Source organism: Microtus oregoni, unplaced genomic scaffold (assembly GCF_018167655.1).
Source record: "Microtus oregoni isolate MIOR12 unplaced genomic scaffold, Mior012 000045F_ref0000178, whole genome shotgun sequence".
In the NCBI taxonomy this organism is placed as follows: domain Eukaryota; kingdom Metazoa; phylum Chordata; class Mammalia; order Rodentia; family Cricetidae; genus Microtus; species Microtus oregoni.
The window spans coordinates 8,861,701-8,884,761 of record NW_024543219.1 but is presented as its reverse complement, the minus strand read 5'-3'; the positions used below and the strand labels follow the sequence as shown (position 1 = coordinate 8,884,761).

At 41.2% G+C, this 23,061-nt stretch overlaps 1 non-coding gene and 1 gene segment (V, D, J or C); both read left to right on the top strand.

Annotated features, from left to right (window-relative positions):
• LOC121435073 overlaps positions 1-23,061 on the top strand; it is a 347,534-nt gene that overhangs the window by 96,991 nt on the left and 227,482 nt on the right.
• Positions 22,397-22,529, top strand: LOC121435159. Its single transcript, XR_005972547.1, has one exon. It is a non-coding gene; the product is annotated as a small nucleolar RNA SNORA84 (small nucleolar RNA).

Genomic DNA, 23,061 nt, shown 5'->3' with positions numbered 1-23,061 from the left:
TTTTGGTTTTTGGTTTTTCGAGACAGGGTTTCTCTGTGGTTTTGGAGCCTGCCCTGGAACCAGCTCTTGTAGACCAGGCTGGTCTCAAACTCACAGAGATCCTTTTGTTCATTCTTGCATGAAACACACACATATAGATAGAAAGAAAAACAGATTGTGTGTCTGTGTGTGCTTATGTGTGTTTGTGTGTCTGAGTTTTCTTTCCATGTGTAATTTGACATGTCACACATATAACAGATTTTTTTTCTTAGAGGACATGATGTCAAAGTTTTCATTAAGAAAAACTATTTCTCATATAAATTTTCCAAATCTCTACTAAAATGTAGAAAGAAAGACTGAAGTGTAGTTCTGTGTTCTTGTTAAATTGTCAACCATCTCTTTTCCTTAGGAAAAGGATACATCAATAAGACCAAAAGGAGCACGGCTGTGCCATCCACATATTACTAGACTTCATAGTAAATCGCATCTCCCATATTCTCCATCAAAAGAGAGTGATCTGAAAGCCCATGTTACTATAATGGCTTCCAGCACATTATAATGAGATCAACAGTTCCTCAAGACAGTCTGGCATTCTCCCACGCCCATACAGGAAGGTGCAATAGGACACAATTAAACCTGACCCATAACTGCCAACTGCATTTCCTGGTGAGGCGGTGGCAATTTGTAGACTAGTATCTGCATCTGCACTTGTTCCTCTTGAGCACAAGGTACAGATTAAGATCTGGGTTAAGACAGAACACAGAAAGTTTCAGTCAAGACAAGAGCTAACAATATGCTGAGTCTTAGCCTGCTGGGAGCAACCGTCAGCTTCATTTGTTTGGGTAAGCATGTTCCCCAGCACAGGATCCTTATCCCTTATCCCTCAAGGTCATAGGGAGAAGAGGTCATTGTCCTCTGCCGAGGCTCAGAAGGGAGGGATCACCAGAATTCTGGCTCATAAGCTGCTTCATCCTTTAGACTCCCGTTGTTACAGTTAAGGCTGATGTCTCTGTGCTTTCTCCATCAGCAACCAGCACAGCCCAGAAGGTAACTCAGGCTCAGACTTCAATTTCTGTGATGGAGAAGAAGATGGTGACATTGGATTGTGTGTATGAAACCCGGGAACGTACTTACTACTTGTTCTGGTACAAGCAAACAACAAATGGGGAAATGGTTTTCCTTATTTGGCAGGAGTCTTACAAAGGAAATTCAACAGAGGGTCGTTATTCTCTGAACTTCCAGAGTTCACAAAGTTCCATTGGACTCATCATCACCGCCACACGGATCGAGGACTCAGCAGTGTATTTCTGTGCTATGAGAGAGGGCACAGTGGCAGAGGAGTCTACAAGAGCCCCATAAAAACCTCAACCAGAGAGAGGCTCTACAGAGAGACTCCACAGACAGGGAGAGGCGGGGCCTGTGACAGCACAGGAGGGGCTGGCAAAAACCTTAATTCACTCATGTTGAATGTCTTTCTTTATCAGTCATGAGAAGTGTGCATGTTCAGGACTGAATGGGTCTTCTGAGTATATATTATGGTCTCCAGTTTAGTGTTTTTATGGGACTTCTGAGTGAATGAAAGAATGGGTCTCTCATTCTCGTGACTTCTCTAGGGCTCTTTTCATTCTGTTGGTTTGTCTTGTCCCATTTCATTGTGATAAGCTTTATTTTATCTTACTATGGTTTCTTTTGTTACATTTTGTTGTCATCTCTTAGAAGCCTGTTCTTTTTTAAAAATTTATTTATTTATTAAAAATTTCTACCTCTTCCCATTTCCCTCCCCCTCCTCCCACTCCCCCTCCTTTTCCAGTTCTAAGAGAAGTCAGGGTGCCCTACCCTGGGGGAAGTCCAAGGCCCTCTCCCCTCCATCTAGGTCTAGGAAGGTGTGCATCCAAACAGACTAAGCTCCCAAAAAGCCAGTACATGCAATAGAATCAAAACCCAGTGCCATTATCATTGGCTTTAGAAGCCTGTTCTTTCCTAAAGAGAGAGAGAGAGAGAAAAGGAGTGGATTCAGATGGGAGGGGATGTGGGGAGGAACTGGGAGCCAGGTGCAGTAGTACATGCCTGTAGGGATCAGAGGTGAACAAAAACTAGCACCTGAAAAGTACTCTTTGTCTACCCATAATTTCAATCCAGACAGATCAATTGAACTAAACAACTTGATTAAAAAACTGTCTGGGATACAATGTAGAGAACATGCTGGCAAAAAACCCACAATTCAATATATCCTCTTAATTTAGTGTTGGTTTTATTGAAGTGGGAAGACTATTAAATTGCCTTCAGACCAAATGAATAATTCTACTCTTAAATTGATAAACTTGCAAAATTATTTTTATGGAATGCCTAACTGCCTAATCAACTTTTAACAAAGATGTTTCAAACTGATTTTTCCAAAATAGAATTGTGATCGAATGGGGTAAAATAATTTAACTTAAACCTCTTATTATAATCATATTGTGAAAGCCTTTTGTGCAACAAGAATAAATATAAAATGTCCCACAAGCCTTATCAGGGAAAATAAGATTTTGAAAACTATCTATAAATACATTGCTCTTACTTGGAGGCTTTCTGATGAGGGAACATTTCAGGTGGGATTCGTGCTAGCCTGTCCAGTGTCTTTTCTTTATAAGCAGTGTGCAACTGAGGAGTTACACACGGCCAAAATGACAGCTACCATGTCAATGAACATCAGATAACAGAGTGCAGTGTCTATCCTGTGTCTAAACAAATGTGGCTCAGGAGGAGAGGGAGAAGACAGATAAGCGAAGGGAGGAAAAGAGAGAGGAAGTTAGAGCATCAAAAGAGGTGAAAGGGGCAGCGGAGCGGCGCCGCTCAGATGCGGCGGAGCGGCGGCGCCCAGACGCGGGAGGAGCAACACCGCATACAGGAAGAGGCTTTCGGGGACCGGAGCAGCAGCAGACCCAAGCGGCGGGGACAGGCGTGCAATAAGGAGAGCAGATCGCCCTACTACAATTGAATCAAAGAGGTAGGCCTTTGGTTGGCCAGGTCACTGGCACAAGGGGAGCCTGGTCCTGTCCTGAAGATCCTTCGGAGGGGTGAGAGGGTTCTTGGCCTGCAGCAGGAACCACGAAAGAGAGGGAGGGCATTTTGTAAGCGGAGCCCTTGGCCAGCAGGGAAACCTGATCCGGTTTTTAATGGACCCATTGGATAGGATCAATAGGAGGAGATGGGCAGGCGCCAAGGCAAGAATTCACCCAATATTCCGAAAAACAACATGAAAACACCAGAACCCAATGATCTTACAACAGAAGTATTTGAACAACCTAACACAGAAGAAGTGGAAAAAATCGACTTTATGAAGATAATAGAGTCCCTTAAACAACATGTAAAAAATGCCCTTATAGAAATGGATGAGAAGTATGACAAAAAGTTTGAAGAAATGAGTAAATACGTACATGATACCCTGGGAAACCAAGAAAAAACCATCAAACAGGTAATGGAAACAGTTCAAGAATTGAAAACTGAAATGAAGGCAAAGAAGAAAATACAAACTGAGGACCAGCTGGATATGGAAAATCTAGGCCAACGAGCAGAGTCCACAGAAACAAGCATAATCAATAGAATACAAGAAATAGAAGAAAGAATCTCAGATGCTGAGGACACCATAGAGAAAATAAACGAACAGATCAAAGAAAACAGCAAAGCCAACAAATTCTCAACACAAAACATTCAGGAACTATGGGACACAATAAAAAAACCAAACCTAAGAATAATAGGAATAGAAGAAAGAGAAGAGTCACAGCTCAAAGGCCCAGAAAATATTTTCAACAAAATTATGGAAGAAAACTTTCCCAACTTAAAGAAAGATATTCATTTAAATATTCAAGAAGCATACAGAACACCAAACAGACTGGATCAAAGAAAAACATCTCCTCGCCATATAATAATCAAAACACAAAATATACAGGTTAAAGAAAGAATATTAAGAGCTGCAAAAGAAAAAGGGCAAGTAACTTATTAAGGCAAACCGATCAGACTTACACCTGACTTCTCGATGGAAACTATGAAAGCCAGAAGGTCCTCGATAGAGGTTCTGCAGAAGCTAAGAGACCATGGATGCAAACCCAAACTACTATACCCAGCCAAGCTATCGTTCATCATCAATGGAGAAACCAAGACATTCCAGGATAAGAACAAATTTAAACAATACGGAGCCATGAATCCAGCCCTACAGAAAGTAATAGAAGGAAAATCGCAACCCAAGGAATCCAACACTGCCAACACTGCCTACAATAACCCAGGCATCTAATGACCCTTCACGAGCACATCTCAAAGAAGGGAGACACACAATCTCTACTACCAAAAGCAATAAGAATAACCGGAGTAAACAACCACTGGTCATTAATATCACTTAATATTAATGGGCTCAATTCACCTATAAAAAGGCACAGGCTAAAAGATTGGATACGAAAACAGGATCCAACATTCTGCTGTTTGCAAGAAACACATCTCAACCACAAAGACAGGCATCTACTCAGAGTAAAGGGTTGGGAAAAGGTCTTTCAAGCAAATGGTCCTAAGAAAAAAGCAGGTGTGGCCAACTAATTTCTAACAAAACTGACTTCAAACTAAAATCAATCAGAAGAGACCGAGACGGTCACTTTATACTCATAACAGGAACAATTCATCAGGAGGACGTCTCAATCCTGAATATATACGCCCCCAATATAAAAGCACCCATGTATGTAAAAGAAATATTACTAGAACTCAAGGCAGATATCAAACCACACACACTAGTAGTAGGAGACTTCAACACACCTCTCTCTCCAAGGGACAGGTCAATCAGACAGAAACCTAATAGAGAATTAAGAGAATTATTGGAGGTAATGAAGCAAATGGACTTAACAGACATCTATAGAACATTCCACCCAAATAGGAAAGAATATACCTTCTTCTCTGCAGCTCATGGAACCTTCTCGAAAATTGACCACATACTCGGAAACAAAGGAAACCTCCACAGATACAAAAAAATATCAGTGTCCACCTGTGTCTTATCAGATCATCACGGATTAAAGTTAGAAGGCAACAACCATGCTGCCCCCAAAAAACCGACAAACTCATGGAAACTAACAGTCAACTACTGAACCACACCTGGATCAAGGAAGAAATCAAGAAAGAAATTAAAGTCTTCCTTGAATTTAATGAAAATAAAGGGACAACATACTCAAACCTATGGGACACAATGAAAGCAGTGCTAAGAGGAAAGTTCATAGCACTAAGTGCCCACTTAAAGAAAACAGAGAATGCATACATTGGGGACTTAACAACACACCTGAAAGCTCTAGAAAAAAAAGAAGCAGACGCGCGGGGGTGAAGTAGAAGACTGGAAATAATAAAACTGAGGGCTGAAATCAACAAAATAGAAACACGGAAAACAGTCCAAAGAATCAATGAAACAAAAAGCTGGTTCTTGGAGAAAATCAACAAGATCGACAAACCCCTATCCAAACTAATTAAACGACAGAGAGAGAACATGCAAATAAATAAGATCAGAAATGAAAAGGGGGACATAACCACAGACACAGAGGAAATTCAGAAAATCATTAGATCTTACTACAAAAGCCTGTATGCCACAAAACTGGAAAATACAAAAGAAATGGACATTTTTTTAAATAAGTACCATATACCAAAGCTAAACCAAGACCAGGTGAATGATCTAAATAGACCGGTTTCTCGCGAAGAATTAGAAATGGTTATCAAAAATCTCCCTTCGAAAAAAAGCCCAGGACCAGATGGTTTCAATGCAGAATTCTACCAGAACTTCCAAGAAGAGCTAATACCTATACTCCTTAATGTATTTCACAATATAGAAACAGAAGAGTCATTGCCAAATTCCTTTTATGAAGCTACAGTTACCCTGATACCAAAACCAGAAAAAAGACCCAACCAAGAAAGAGAATTACAGACCGATCTCACTCATGAACATCGACGCAAAATTTTCAATAAAATACTGGCAAACCGAATCCAAGAACACATAAGAAAAATTATCCATTATGATCAAGTAGGCTTCATCCCAGAGATGCAGGGCTGGTTCAACATACGCAAATCTATCAATGTAATCCACCATATAAATAAACTGAAAGAAAAAAACCATATGATCATTTCACTAGATGCTGAAAAAGCATTCGAAAAAATTCAACACCCCTTTATGATAAAGGTCTTGGAGAGAATAGGGATACAAGGGTCCTACCTAAATATAATAAAAGCTATTTACAGCAAGACAACAGCTAACATTAAATTAAACAGAGAAAAACTCAAAGCCATCCCACTAAAATCAGGAACACGACAAGGATGTCCACTCTCTCCATACCTCTTCAATATAGTGCTTGAAATTCTAGCAATAGCAATAAGACAACATAAGGATATCAAGGGGATTCGTATTGGAAAGGAAGAAGTTAAGCTTTCGTTATTTGCAGATGATATGATAGTGTACATAAGCAACCCCAAAAATTCTACCAAAGAACTCCTACAGCTGATAAACACCTTTAGTAATGTGGCAGGATACAAGATCAACTCCAAAAAATCAGTTACCTTCCTATACACTAAGGATAAGGAAGCAGAGAGGGAAATCAGAGAAGCATCACCTTTCACGATAGCCACAAATAGCATTAAATATCTTGGGGTAAATCTAACCAAGGAAGTGAAAGATCTATTTGACAAGAACTATAAGTCTTTGAAGAAAGAAATTGAAGAAGACACCAGAAAATGGAAAGACCTCCCTTGCTCTTGGATTGGAAGGATCAACATAGTAAAAATGGCAATTCTACCAAAAGCAATCTATAGATTCAATGCAATCCCCATCAAAATCCCATCAAAATTCTTCACAGATCTGGAGAAGACAATAATCAACTTTATATGGAAAAACAAAAAACCCAGGATAGCCAAAACAAGCTTATACAATAAAGGATTGTCTGGAGGCATTACCATCCCTGACTTCAAACTTTATTACAGAGCTACAGTATTGAAAACAGCTTGGTATTGGCATAAAAACAGAGAAGTCGACCAATAGAATCAAATAGAAGACCCTGACATTAACCCACAAACCTATGAACACCTGATCTTCGATAAAGGAGCTAAAAGTATACAATGGAAAAAAGAGAGCATCTTCAACAAATGGTGCTGGCAAAACTGGATGTCAATCTGTAGAAGAATGAAAATAGATCCATATCTATCACCATGCACAAAACTCAAATCCAAATGGATTAAAGACCTCAATATCAGTTCGAACACACTGAACCTGATAGAAGAGAAAGTGGGAAGTACTCTACAGCACATGGGCACAGGAGACCACTTCCTACGTATAACCCCAGCAGCACATACACTAAGGGCATCATTGAATAAATGGGACTTCCTGAGGCTGAGAAGCTTCTGTAAAGCAAAGGACACTGTCACTAAGACAAAAAGACAACCCACTGACTGGGAGAAGATCTTCACCAACCCTGCAACTGACAAAGGTTTGATCTTCAAAATATATAAAGAACTCAAGAAACTAGACCGTAAAAGGCTAATCAACCCAATTATAAAATGGGGCACTGATCTGAACAGAGAATTCTCAACAGAAGAACTTCAAATGGCCAAAAGACACTTAAGGTCATGCTCAACTTCCTTAGCGATCAGGGAAATGCAAATCAAGACAACTTTAAGATACCACCTTCACCTGTAAGAATGGCTAAAATAAAAAACACCAATGATAGCCTTTGCTGGAGAGGTTGTGAAGAAAGGGGTACACTCACCCATTGCTGGTGGAAATGCAAACTTGTGCAACCACTCTGGAAAGCAGTGTTTCGGTTTCTCAGGAAATCCGGGATCAACCTACCCCTGGATCCAGCAATACCACTCTTGGGAATATACCCAAGAGAGGCCCTATCATACAACAAAAGTATATGCTCAACTATGTTCATGGCAGCATTGTTTGTAATAGCCAGAACCTGGAAACAACCTAGATGCCCTTCAACGGAAGAATGGATGAAGAAAGTATGGAATATATACATATTAGAGTATTACTCAGCAGTAAAAAACAAGGACTTCTTGAATTTTGCATACAAATGGATGGAAATAGAAAACACTATCCTGAGTGAGGTAAGCCAGACCCAAAAAGAGGAACATGGGATGTACTCACTCATATTTGGTTTCTAGCCATAAATAAAGGACATTGAGCTTATAATTCATGTTCCTAGAGAAGCTAAATAAGAAGGTGAATCAAAGACAAACACATAGGCATCCTCATGAATATTAACCTTCAGCAAGCGATGAAAGGAGACAGAGACAGAGACCCACATGGGAGCACCGGACAGAAACCTCAAGGTCCAAATCAGGAGCAGATGGAGACGGAGCACGAGCAAGGAACTCAGGACCACAAGGGGTGCACCCACACACTGAGACAATGGGGATGTTCTATTGGGATCTCACCAAGGCCAGCTGGCCTAGGTCTGAAAAAGCATGGGATAAATCCGGACTAGCTGAACATAGCGGACAATGAGGAATACTGAGAATTCAAGAACAATTGCAGTGGGTTTTTGATCCTACTGCACGTACTGGCTTTGTGGGAGCCTAGGCAGTTTTAATGCGCACCTTACGAGACCTGGATAGAGGTGGGCAGTCCTTGGGCTTCCCACAGGTCAGGGAACCCTGATTGCTCTTTGAGCAGATGAGGGAGGGGGACTTGATCGGGGGAGGGGGAGGGAAATGGGAAGCGGTTGTGCGGACGAGGCAGAAATCCTTAATAAATAAATAAATTAAAAATAAAAAAAAGAGAGTACAGAGTCACCAGGAGACACAGTGTAAGCAGGGGATGAATATGGGGTGCTGAAGAAGATACTGCTCTGTGGTACAGCATAGATAAGAAATATGGGTCAATTTAAGATGTAAGTGCTAGTTAGTAACAAGCCCAAGCTATCACCTGAGCATTTATAATTAATAAAAACCTCTGTGAAGCCATTTGGGAGCTGGCTGGTGGTCCTGATATAAAGGTCCAACTACAGGTTAGGGTGATGCTTGTATTACTACAGAAGATGTAAAGGGTGTTTGGGTGCCAGCAGGAAGAAGTAAAAACATTGTCATGAATTAACAAAATTTCCATTATGAGGATGCCCTTGAAGAGTCATGCTAAAGGATGTTCATCATTATCCCTAAAGAAGAATGAAGGCTCTCATGTAGCAAGCATCACCACCCACTTGAGGATAGTGTGTGTGGGGGGAACCTCACACGAGAGCCTGAGAACCTAATCTAGGGGACAGGATGAGCTGTCACCTCCACAACAGTGTTCCTCATGAGATTAACTGGTATTCATGTTTGCAAAAAAGAAGGAATTTGTCAATCATCTGTCTCTAGCATGAATTCTTCTAGAATTGGTTCTCCACTGTTGTTAAGTTCTACTTTCATATATAATGAAACTATTACTGACCTTACTCGATGGTTAGAAAGATGGGTTAGTGATATTTAGCCAAATTGTCTGTGAGGCAGTTGGAAGTTTATCTCTGATCAAACTAAAAAAATAATGTAAATTTTGATAACTTTAAAGACCCTGCCTTTGTATCTGATGCAAGAAATTATACGTCTGAACAATTTAAGAAGGGGAATCTGGATACTTACACACTTATGCAACTTTAAAAGTAAACTTCTTATTTTGGACCGGCTCTTGCTTTCAGTTAACAAAAAAACTTGGCAGTCAAAAACCTCATTTCATACTCAGAAGAGACAATCTGTTCATCATCTTTCTCAAAATCTGATTTGAGTGTCAATAAGCTATGACGACCATGTTAGTGTCATGGGTGACAATGTCACTTCAGATGATCCAATTTTGATATTTAACTCAGTCTTACCAATTGATTTTTCAGTGCTAGCTCATGCTTATGTTTTTACTGAGTTAATTCTGACTTTGCACCTCATAGCCGTACTATGGAGAGAAATGTCTCTTAAAGCTTGCCCGTTTGGATGGTCCTTTTTGTATAATTGTTCAACCTTCACAAATTGCCAGCTAATTTCTCAGGATATTGCTCTAGAGCAGTAGTTCTCAACCTTCCTAAGGCTTTGATTCTTTTATAAAGTACCTCATGCTGGAAAAATTAAATTGTTTTCATTGTTACTTTATAATTGTAATTTTGCTACGGTTATGAATTGTAATATAAATATCTGTGGTTTTTTTTCTGATGGTCTTAGGTCCCTGTGAAAGGGCTGCTTGACCCCCTGTCCCAGTCATGACCCATAGGTTGAGAAACCCTGCTCCATAGGCAGAGTTCTTCCATTTTTGCTTTCTTCAGCTAACACACACAGTTACTGAAGATTGCCATCTACTTTCGATGGCAATCTGCAACTGTTAAGCCTAAACCAAACTATAGTCATAGCTGCCATTGATTATTTGCTGCTGAAGCGGAGCATTGGCTGTGAACAGTTTCTGCTGAGTGAGATTCAGTGTTAGGGACCTGGTCCCACAACAATTGCAGCAACTGTATGAGGAGATCTATAAAATCACAGCTTGCTCATGGGGGAGCTGGCCTAATTGGTTCTCTTTACTCCCCTGGGAGGAAGACCTCCATCTGCAGAGGAATGCCTAGGGCAAGAAGTCCTGGTGTTTCCCACCCCTGCGGTGGGGGCAGAGCAGTTTAGTTTAGCACTGTCAAGGGAATTATGCAACCAGCCCCATTCAGTCCTGAGACTTTCTGCCCCCTAGCACATTTGGTGAGAGTGATGAGAATTGCTCCTCCAGTTCGTTGCATCTCTGTGCCCGCTTTGAGCCCTGAACTAGCTTGGAATAAAAGCTTCACTGGAGCCCAGGGAAGGGCTCCTGAGCAGTAACAGCCTGCAGTCCCCTGTTCTGTTGAGTGTCAGCAGTGTTCACTAGAGGTCCTGAAAGTGCAAATAGCTTGCTTTATGAGTTGTCTCAGTCATGTTTTTGAAGCGTGTACTTTTTTTGTAATAAAAAAACTTTCATTTAAACATTTTACTATTATAAAAAAAAAGAGGTGAAAGGAAAATTGAGGTGAGAACAGGCATTAATACTTAAGTAAAGTGGAGGGAGAAGACAGATAAGCGGAGGGAGGAAAAGAGAGAGGAAGTTAGAGCATCAAAAGAGGTGAAAGGAAAATTGAGGTGAGAACAGGCATTAATACTTAAGTAAAGTGGTCTCATTGAATTGATGCTATTAATTCTTTCACAAGACATTAGCAATGTTCTTTCTTTCATATGCTAGGCTGAGGACATGTGATCACTCTGAACTTTGCCAGCTAGTTTGCTCTGCTACTGATACTGTCTAGTTGAGGAGTCAGGCAGAGAGGCTTATTAGTCATAGAGACTCTAAATCCTCCTTATAATGTGAGAATAATTTCCCATCCCTAGTGGAATTAAGGACATTATACCTGGGTTAGGCCCCTTCAAAGTAAGAGCCTCAGCTAGGCTACAAAGACCAAGGACCCCAAGTTCACAAATGGAATACTAGTGTGGCAGGCCAAGTTTTTAGAAAAGTTATGACCTTGATACTGTGCCCCTTGGCACAGGGCCTTGCTTTCAGAGGAGGAAAGAGGTGACGGGGCAAACCCAACTATTCCTCAGAGTCTAGTGAGCGGGCCAATGGGTTATCCAACAGTGAATGGTTTCACTTTACATTCAAGTCCTGACTGATTTAGGTTGCAAGCATGTTAAAGGTGGACAGGGCAATGCACAGAAAACATAATAGAGTACATGGACCATGAACCTATTATTCCAGACTGCCGGACACCCGAGGGTTATTCTAACTTCTGTAAACATGGTGATTGACAATGACCATCAGGCTCCAGCCTCTGCTACAGTCTAGTGAGTTTCCTGTTATCTTAGGGGGTTGCTGAAATTATTCATCACCCACCCCACATCTCTGAGATCTTGACCTCGCTCATAATAGCTTTACTTTGTTATTAAGGCATCCCTGCCTAGAGTGTTTTGTTAGGTCTGTGTGGGGCAGTGGAGGAAAGTAAAATCAGTCTGCCCTTTAAGCTGTTCTATCCTCCAACTGCTTACCTGGCTTTCTATTCTGCATCCAGTGTAATAGTCTATGCTTTTGTTCTGAAAAGACAATGAAAGTAGATAGACACAAACTACATTTGATGCAAAGGATTTCAGATCCTTGCTCATTATCCCTGTTACTCATCTATTTGTAGACATTGCCTTTGTCTTACTCTAGTTTGACCTGACCACAACCCATGAGCTTTGCAATGCTTGCCCTTGTTATCATTTTGTTCTACACAAAAAGACACAGGTTCAGTATACTTGATGTTTCCTTATACCAAATGACATGGTAACATAGGAGATCTTGAAAGACTGGAGGCATAAGCTTGGTCATTAAAGTGCTTATTGTGTAACTATGAGTCCCCTAGTTCAATCCCCAACACCACCTCAAAATAAAACTAGCCTATACAAATGGTCATTCCTAAAAGCACATATACATAATAAACACTCAATAGACTCAGCAGGCTGTACTTATAGATCTATTCTTATGTATTATATATTACATATAACATGCATATAACTTATTACAATGTGTGTGTGCATGTAACAATAATAGTTTAAAAAAGGAGGGCATGAATTTGACAGGGAGTAGAGAAATACAAAAGAGAGAGGAGAGGTGCCTGCCTGGCTCTGCCTTCTTTCCTTCTTTCTCCCAGCATTCAGTTTAGCTTTGTCACATACTTCTATTCTGCCCTGCCATAAGCCAAAGCAGCTTCTTTATTAACCATTGGTAATAAAACGCATTCACAGCATACAGAAGGGAATCCCACATCACATACACATAAAGCATACACATGGGATATATGGAGAGAGAGAAAGGTAGGAGCGAGGGGGGGAGGGAGAGACTGCTTTACATAGATTTCAATTATATGGTTGCTTTTCATAATCTCAGCACACTTGAGAGATGCCTCAAGAACTTTAGCCATCCCAAATAATATGATCTGGGAATCTTAGAAAGATGAGTGAATCCGCCTGGCGCCCAGCTCATAATCATAATACATTGCATTTCTAAATGAACTGCATAAGCACAATATCCCAAACAAAAGAGAAACATATATTGTTTTGTAACAAAACAAAAAAGCTTTAAATTTGTATCAACATGCCAAAAGCCATGCCAATGCAAAATATCTGAGATAAATAGTTATCAATTTCCTCTATTTCTATATCCTCCTAAATGGTAACAAACATCCACAATCCACCAAATAACCAACAAACACCTCTCCCACCTCTTGGGAATATGGGCACCATCTTCTCTAGACTGCTTCCTATTGCCTGTGGATGATGTCGTCTTTAGGAGTCCCTGGGAAAATTGAGATAATAACCATGTCCTGGGAAGACCAGCTGCAACCTTTGTTGATACATATTACCTGTCAAGATTCAGGCAGTCTCCCCCAATCAAACCTGATCCATATTAACCCTGAAAGTATCTACACCTCTTCTTCAAAGCATTTTTTGCTTCCATTTTACTTTCATTTTAAAGTTAAGGCATTCTTACAATATCTAGGCTGGTTTATTTCAGTTTATTTCAGCAGTTTTTCTTTCAATCCCATGTCTCTTAGCAGGTGTCATTTGCTTCTCAGCTATCAAAAAATGTAAAGTCAATGCAACAATAAACAGGATCCAGACTTACTGCGTATTTCCCATCTGTATGTGGCTTATTCTTTTACATGTTATTTTACTTCTCTCTTTAAAGACTTGATTATTTTTGAAATATTTATTCTTTCTATGACTGTGTATATCCTTTATCTTTCCTTTCTTAAGCCTCCATTTTTAAACACACTGAAACCTGTTTAGAGTATTTTTTTCCATCTGGACCTCTTTTACTACATAGCTCTAGTTTTTTGTTTGTTTGTTTGTTTGTTGCTTTTGTGACTGCATGAGCCTTTAAAGTGATAAACTGGTGTCTAGGACCATCACTGTGGCTTCGGTGGCTGGCTCTGCCCACTTCTAAGGTCTTCAGCAGCCAAATCTAAAGCTTACAAGCCAGTGGGAGGTAGGTGACAAGAACTGCATTCAATCCCCCAGCTCTGAAATGCCAGGGTCCTGCACTGTGGAAGGTGTTTTCACTTCATGTTTTTCTAATTAGCATGTAAAAGGCTATTTTAAGTGCTTTCCTATATGGCATAGTTTCTTACAGAAGCCTTATCCGTTTTTTGTTTTGTTTTGGTTTGGTTTTTTATTTGTTTATTCGTTTGTTTTTCTTAGCTTTATGAGGCCTTATGTGGATATTCAAGCCTCATGTTGGTACACCAAAATGTAGTTGAGGTTTTATTTTTTTTTCTGCCTGCCACCCAGCTCCCAAATAAATACACAGAAACTTATTCTTACTTATGAATGCCTCGCCTTAACTTGGTTTGTTTCTAGATAGCTTTTCTAATGTAAATTGTCCTGTTTCTCTTTAACTATGCTTTGCCTCTAGGTTTTTATCTTTCTTTATTCTATAAACTTTCTTTGCTTCTTATCCCCCCCTTTTACTTTCTCCTCTCTCCTCTCTGTTTTTTTCTAGCCTAGCTTTCTCCTCCTTCATATTCTCTCTTCCTGACAGCCCCACCCATTTCTCTCTCCTGCCTAACTATTGAATTTCCAGGTTTTTATTAGGTCAATCAGGTGTTTTAGACAGGCAAAGTAACACAGAGTTAAGCAAATACAACACATCTTTGCAGCAATAAACAAATGTTCCACACTATAAACAAATGTAACACATCTTAAGCTAATATTCTACAACAAGGAAGCCTGCATGGGATCTACATTGGCCTTCTGCATATATGTAGCTTACTATATTTGCAGAATGCCTGACAATAAGAGCAGGGCTGCCCCTGGTGCTTTTGCTGACTCTTGGGAACCTATTCCTCATGCTGAATTGCCTTGCCAAGAATGAACACAGGGGGAGGCACTTGGTCTTATGGCAGCTTAATAGGCCATGGTTTGGTGATGCCCAGGGGAAGTGTGTCCCTTTCTGGGTAAGTACAGAGGAGGGGTACATTGGGGGCTGGACGGGGGAATGGAAGAGAAAATGTGAGAAACAGAGGTAGGAGAGGCTGTAGTCAGGATGTAAAATTTTAAAGATTTAGCAGAACCAGGGAGGAATGCTACTTTTTGTGTTGCTTTTTGTGGCTTTCTCAACTTGCCCTCTCATACAAGCCAGGGCCATGAAACTGTCCAGTAGTGGAATTGTCCACAATGAGCTGGGAAGTTCCAGATCAATCAATAATTAAGAAAGTACCTCCAGAGACATTCCCACACGATAATCTGAAGGAAGAAAATACTTAATTGGGGTTCCTTCATCCCAGGTGACTCTCATTTGTATCAGGATGACAAAATCAACCATAGAATTTATCCTTTATCAATTTGTCACACAGACATCATTATTTAAAAAAAAACTTTCCTTTCTTATTTCTAAGATCTCATGTTAATATCACGATATAAAGCAGGGCATAACTTTAGAAGTCTTACAGTCTCTAAAATATTTGAACACTTTAAAAGTTCAATCTCTTTAAAATACCCAAACCCTCTCTCAGATTCAAAGGCAAGAATATATATATATATATATATATATATATATATATATGTACAGTTACAGTCAGATCAAAGCAAACCCACCAATCTCCAGTGCAAATCAGATAATATCACTCAGTCTCCAGACTCTGGAGCTCACTCGTGATCTTCTGGGTTCCAGAGGCTTGGACAGTTCAATTTACCTGGCTCTTCAATCCAAGGCACACATAGCTTCCCCCGTGCTTAGGCAATCTCCACTCCATGACTGCTACAGTGTTGGTGGTCATCCGCAGAAGTCATGACATCTTTATCACGCTGGGGTCTGTACTACAACTGAGGCTTTACCTTTATTAATAGCCTCTGGCATTATCTTCAGAGACTCTGTCCTTACCTCAAGACCACAAGCCTTCAATTCTTTCTATATGACCTCTTCAGTCATTATGCTTTTCTTGAAAGACATTTATATATTATTGACCAAATTTGGTTGCCATCTTAAGATACAGTTTTGGTCCCCTCTAATCATATCTGTGTATAAACGCTGATTAAATACTTCTTAGATTTCATCTTAATAATACTGGTATCTTATTAATCACAGATAATTTTTCAGATCCATCTCACTAGCATAAACTATCTCAGTAAAGCAAAAGTTTCGCTTCAGAGGCAGAAACTACAGATTCTTAACTCAAAATTGCACATGAATATTCCAGAGATTGTGGGGGACTCTCAAGCATCCCTCTGAAACTTTGCAAACAGGGCATCCATTGTTAGTATTCTTACCATGCAAACTCCCTCAGCATCCTATTAACCACGGCCAAAAGATCCAAATCCTCTACTTTTCAAATATAAAACATACTTTAAAGTATGAAACACCACATGGTCATATCCATCAGAATGGGCACCAATTTTCTGTTTCATTTACTTTCCATGTTGTTAAAATAAAACATTGACCAAAGAAACTTGAAAAGGAGAGGGTCTATTTCAACTTAGAGTCTGTAGTCAGTCATTGAAGAAAGTCTGGGCATGGAATCCAGGCAGAAATGGAAGAAGAACCATGAAGAAATGATGTTTATTGGCTGACTTCCCATGATTTGTTCAGCATGCTATCTTATACAATTCAGGATGGCAAGACTCACAGTGAGGGAGGCCCTCCCACATTAATCAAGCTAATGCCCCACAGAATGCACGCAGGCCAACCTGATGGAGGCAATTTTTGTGTTGAGGTTTTCTAGTCCCAGGTGACACTAGTTTGTGTCATGTTGACAAGACTAACCAGACCACAAGAATCACAACATAATTCTAAACTTCCTATTTTGTAAATCTGCCCACAGGGGACACTGTTTCCAAACAGCAAATGACTTTTCTGTAGAATAGAACAAAGATTCAAAAACCTTCTTTCTCTTCTGCTATAGCAAGAGTCTTTTGATTCAGCATATTTTAGATAACAATGGAAAAAGACTCTCAAATGCCAGAGGAAAGCTGATGGGCAAGAATGGCTCTTCCTGCCAGTCCCTTTGATCTCCCTATGATGAAGATATCTAAGTATCCTTAAGCTCAGAGCAACCCCTGTACATTTCTCTTGGTGTCCTGGTTATATTTATTTTCTGGAGATCTCCCAGGAAAAAAAGGAGCTGCTTCTTGCTCACATGGTGACCTTGCTGTCCATCCTGAAGCTCAGAGTGCTCTGTGAGCCTCACTCTGCTTTAGTCTATCTTCACAGAAGAAACACCGTGCTGCCTCGCTCTGAACAGAGACTTTCCTGTTGACTGAGTTCCCCACACAGCACTAAAGCTGCAGGAGGCTGCAGAGCCCAGGCGGTGCCCTAGCCTGATGGCTGCATCTGTGTATTAGCAGCAGCTGCTCTGGAACTGAGAGGCAGCTCCTCATCTCTTGTCCCTCATGGTCCTTTCCTGCATGTACAACACCCTTCCCTGAGCGTCCAGTGCTTCCTGAAGTTCACACCAGGAAGCCAGCCAGTCTAGGGCATGGAGGGCTTTCAGGCTGAGGAAGGAAGGACGGAAACTCCTACCGGAGGTCCTCTGCCAATGGAACGGAGGGAGCTGGGTGTTCCTCTGTCCTGAGTCACAACTGCAGAACTGTACACAAACCACGTGAGACTTGCAGAGTAAGAGAGGAGGGTCCCAGTCTCAGGCACTTTCAAGGATTTGACATGATCTGTAAAACTTTACAATGCCTGTCTATTACAAACACACAGGGCATGGTTCCCTGCAGTCACCGTGTGCTGTGGCATACTGGCCCTCCTGCCCCTGTCACTCTGGAACTCATCGACTTTGATTTGTTTTTGTCACCCCACCTTCTCCTTATGGGTCTTTGATTGTAACAGGAGTGTCCAAATGCACAAATTTTTATCTATCCCAAGAAAAGGAGATCATTAAATTCAAATTATATAATAATAATTATCTCATTACTCTGTATGATTAGATCATCTCCTTTAAATTAATCCAAAGATCAATAAAGATATTTTAGTCAAAGCATGCATCTAATTTCTGGATATAATAATTAGCTGTTTTTGCCGGGCGATGGTGGCGCACGCCTTTAATCCCAGCACTCGGGAGGCAGAGGCAGGCGGATCTCTGTGAGTTCGAGACCAGCCTGGTCTATAGAGCGAGTTCCAGGACAGGCTCCAAAGCCACAGAGAAACCCTGTCTCGAAAAACCAAAAAAAAAAAAAAAATTAGCTGTTTTTATATACCATACCCCTGTTGAGACATTTTCTTCTTAGAAGAAACTGGTCCCTTATTCCTCAGGGATCCCTCACATGTCTTACAACACCAATGTCATCAAAGAAGGACCATCTCCATCCACTGCACTCCATGCAGACTCTCATTCAGGTCTGGTTTAGGAGGAGCTCCAAGCTCATAAGACTGGAAGGGAACTCAGCAGAGTTTGATCTGGCAGAGTTGCTGGGTGGAGCTGACTGGTTCCAGGAGGAGGGACACTTCAACAGCCATCCTGACACCACAGCCCAGGAGTTGATTACTTACTTCTGTCTCCAGCATCCAGACAAGGACGATGAAGAGGCAGCTGTGCTTTCTGCTGGGGCTGCTGTACACCCAGATTTGCTGTGAGTCTGGCTGTCCACATTCAGGGGACAGAGAGGATTCTGTTCAGCACATGGAGGGGTGAGGAAGCAGCTCAGGCATCCTGCAGAGCTCCCACCTTCCCAGAGGATATTGGGGGCAGGGTCCAGGGTTCTGTGGATGTTCAGTGATCTCCACCTGTGTCTCTTCTCTGTTTCTAATCAGGGGTGAAAGGGCAGCAAGTGAAGCAGAGTCCTGTGACCTTGGTTCTGCAGGAGGGAGAGAGCACAGAGCTGCAGTGCAACTTTTCCACCTCTGCAACCCAAGTGCAGTGGTTTCACCAAGGTCCTGGGGGACACCTCATCAGCCTGATTTACAATCCTTCTGGAACAAAGCAGAGTGGAAGACTGAAGTCCACGACAGTCACTCAGGAACGCCGCAGCTCTTTGTACATTTCCTCCTGCCAGACCACAGACTCAGGCACTTATTTCTGTGCTGTAGATACACAGTGCTCCCCACACACCTGCAGCCAGTACACAAACCTTCAGCTGGGTGGCTGTGGCCTTTCCCAGACCCAAGACGCCCAGAAATCACAACAGAACATCTCATAGTTTATGTCTCTTTTATATTTTTATCTTCATTTCTCAATATATACTCTCTCCTAAAGCAGAAATATTCAGCTTAGAATGAACAGAAAAGCTGATGGGAGGACTGAATTAACATGAGCATTTAAGCCACAGTTTGCTGAAATTGTAAACGGTTGGGAGAAAAGGGAAAGAATGGCAAAAGGCAGCCGTCCACATAAAATGGCTGTGGTCAGGGATGCAGCTCAGCTGTGTCTCAAGCACATTCAGTCCTGACCACAGTGGGCCACAGCAAGGGTGAACACATGCATCTGACCTACTGATGCAGTAGGAAATCGTCTCCAAATGTTCCTATGCTGTTAAACAGATGTGAGTAGCACTTGAAGGTGCATTTTTCCCTCATCTGCCTCAGACCTCTTTATATTCGTGGAGTTTCTCTGTACTGGGAACCTGCACATTCTGAAGAATAGTCTCTGTATGTTTACGAATATGGCCTTGGCTGGCTGGCTGGCTGCTGTGAGTTCTCCTTGTTTTATAGTGTCATTAGAGTCTATTTTCCTTTTGTTACTCTTTTCATTGTTCTTACTCATTATGACCAGTAAGCTACTAGAGTCTCCAACTACTATTGTTTAATGATCTTTTTTGAAGCCTAGTCAGTTTGGGCTTTATGTATTTTGTAAAAGTATTATTAGGTAGATATAGAATTATTGCAATTTCCTAATGCATAGCATTTTATTTATTTAGGATTCAACACAGGAAATCATTCTGTCACTGATCTATGTCCCTAGCTTTGAGACAAATTATTTGGCTGCCTTCCTGTGCCCCTTTTCATGGGAGGTCCAGCTTATGCTGTTAGCCTCATCCTCTATGACCAAGAATCCATAACTTCCATCCTTATCTGAGGTACCTAAGACTCCTCCCAACTTAGCTCTACCCACCTTGCCAGCCCTACCCATCCAACTGTACACCCTTAGGTTCTCCTTTACTCAGACACCAGATTTGCAACACTATCCGACACATCCCTGCAACCCAAGGACCAGTCCTCTGTGGGAGGAGCACTAGACCAGCAACTCCATAAACTTCCACCACCTGCTAAGGTACACGCGGTGTCTAACCCACCTGCCTTCCTGCACATCTTTTGGCATACTGCTCTTCAGGTAGGAATATTCAACTCTCTCAAATAAGCACTTCCAGACCCACTGAGCACACTTGCCCATCCTCAATCTGGGAGACTGGTCTCACCCCAACCTCAACTCTGTCCATCCATCTTCGCTGTTCACCCCTTCTCTAGGCAGACCCCAGACTTACTCTACCGACTCTACTTATTCCTGACATCCGTGTCATCTAATCATCAACACATTAAATTTACAAAGCAAAGAAAGTACATTCAAAGAAGCAAGTGAGAAAGTGGGGCACAGAACTAAACATAGAGTTCTCTAAAGAGGCAATACAAATGACTATAAAATACATACATGTTCAATATCATTTGCCATCAGAAAAATGTAAATTAAAACTGTTTTTGAGATTTTTCTCACATCAGTCAGAATGGGAAAAAGTTAAAAAAAAAAAAGCAGGGGGACAGTGGATTCTAGCAATGATGTGTGGAAAGTGGAAAGGGAAAAACATTCACTACTCCATAAGATGAAACTCATACCTGGCACCTTCTCAGACTAAGAACCTGTAGACAAACAGATCATAGATCTTAGAGCAGAACATAATTGCTTTGCTGAATGGACACAGTTAAAAAGTGACTTCTAGTGGACATCTCTCAAGCCTCATCTGAGAAGCTTCTGTTTTCAGTGGATGGTGACTTTCTCAGTGACCCACAACTGGCCAAGGTGCCCAGTGTAAGAAAATGCAGAGTTCTCATCCCTAAAGGCAAAATATTTACCACAACCCCTCTCCAAGGCTCAGGAATTATTGTGGAAGCAGAGACAGATTTTGTGTAAGAGCCAGAGGTGGTAGATGCCTACACAGAAACAGTGTCTTTTAGGAACTGCAGGACAGCTGCACATATGAACCCATGGGTGGTGACAGCACACACTAAACCTAAGCAAGCCCAACCAGGACCAAGCTCCAAACTTGAGAGGGGAGGTGGTCACACAGCTCCACCACCAGCCATGATGGTGTTCACAATTGTTAGCTTCAGGGAGAAGGAGAGACCGTTTTCTGTAGGAGTGTAGCCCTGATAAACAGAGCAAAGTCGAGCTTCAAATCTAAATTTATTTTTCAATTATGTTTCAAATCTAAACATATTTGCATATAATAAATTTGTCTTAGAGGGGCTTGTTTGGACTCTTGATTGTTTTGTTTTGTTTAAGACACAAAGCAGGCTGTGTAGGGGAGGGGGATGAATATAATGAATCGTGGGAGAGTCGGCAGGAGTGAGATGAGTATAATTATATCACATTCTGTGAAACTTTAAAAATAATAAAAGCTAATTCTTTATCTCTAGTCACTTTGGGACTACCATATATTTGATCAATTAACAGTGTAATGACAGTAGCTCCTTTACAGTTGCTGTAGAGCTTGTTAACTTTCCCATTCCTTAAACGTATTTGAATCTCGTACAATGTGGATTTTAACGTCTTTTTTTTTTTTTTTTTGAGACAGGGTTTCTCTGTGGTTTTGGAGCCTGTCCTGGAACTAGCTCTTGTAGACCAGGCTCGTCTCAAACTCACAGAGATCTGCCTGCCTCTGCCTCCCAAGTGCTGGGATTAAAGGTGTGTGCCACCACGGCCTTTAATGTCCTTAAAATGCTTAAGGGCAAAGGCTTTTGCTGCCTATAAATATTAGGATTTAGGGGCTAGTTCTACACAATAGTTCATGAGGGGGAGGGCTTGACCTGGAAAAAATGGAAAGAGCATGGAATCTTTTGCTCTTTCTCTCATAGGTTGGAACTTTTCTCCTCCTCTGTGGAGACACAGAACTGGCTTCGAGTGCAGGCTCCTCCTGGGACAGATGAGATGAAGTTGGGAAACGGATGCTTGGCAAACCAAGCATAGAGGAAAGCGTACATTCTCTGCCCATTTCTCAAACATTCTGTCAGAATCTGTACCCTGGATCAGGAAGTGGCCTTTGAGCTCAGTTCTTCACGCTCTACCAGATATAGATTAAGGAAGTGCTTTGCTTCTGTGTACTTTTGCCTTGTTTCTATGGACTTCTTCTCATTTTTATTACTGTTATTTATTTAGATGCTGTTTCTTGCAAGGTGAGGTAAGCGTTTCTCATGAAATGTGGGTAAGGGGGGTTTCCAGACTGAGGTAATGCTTTTTAGTCTGTATAAAAAGCCATACAAACTGCCCTGTGGTTGCTGGAGGCTGTTGTGCAGGTACAGCTCTCCAGTGGATACGATGGGCTAGAAAAACCCTATGATTTATGCATGGCAGCTGTTTCTTCTCAGCAGCTGCCATAGCCCGGTCATTGGTACAGTGTAAAAAAAAAAAGCCATACGAAATAAAGCTTGTTATCAGTCGTTCCTACTCTGCATTCCCTGTGTCCTGATTTGTGCAAGACCCTTACCCAGGGACCCAACATGCTAGACACTGACATTCCTCTGTGTATGTTATTCCTTTAATGTCTACTGCAGTGTTAGCTTGACAGCTGTGAACTGCCTTAGCCCATGGTTTTTGTTTGTTTGTTTTGTTTTGTTTTGTTTTAAATAACTTTGTTTCTCCACCAATTTGAAAATGCAATTTTCTGGGCATAGCACTCATGGTTAACATTACCTGCTGTCAGTGCTTGGTTAACATCATTTCTGCTTGAGGACGACTAAGGGAAATGTCTGAAGCTATTCTGATGTTGCTGTCTTTGTAGATAGAGGTTTTCCCTTACGACTTTCACACTTTTTCTTTGCTTTGTGTTTTTGACATCCTGAATACAATATCTCATAGACTGGTTATTTTCTGGTCATGTCTATTTAGAGTTATAAGGAACATTAGTGTTCAAATATTTCTTCCTTTATAT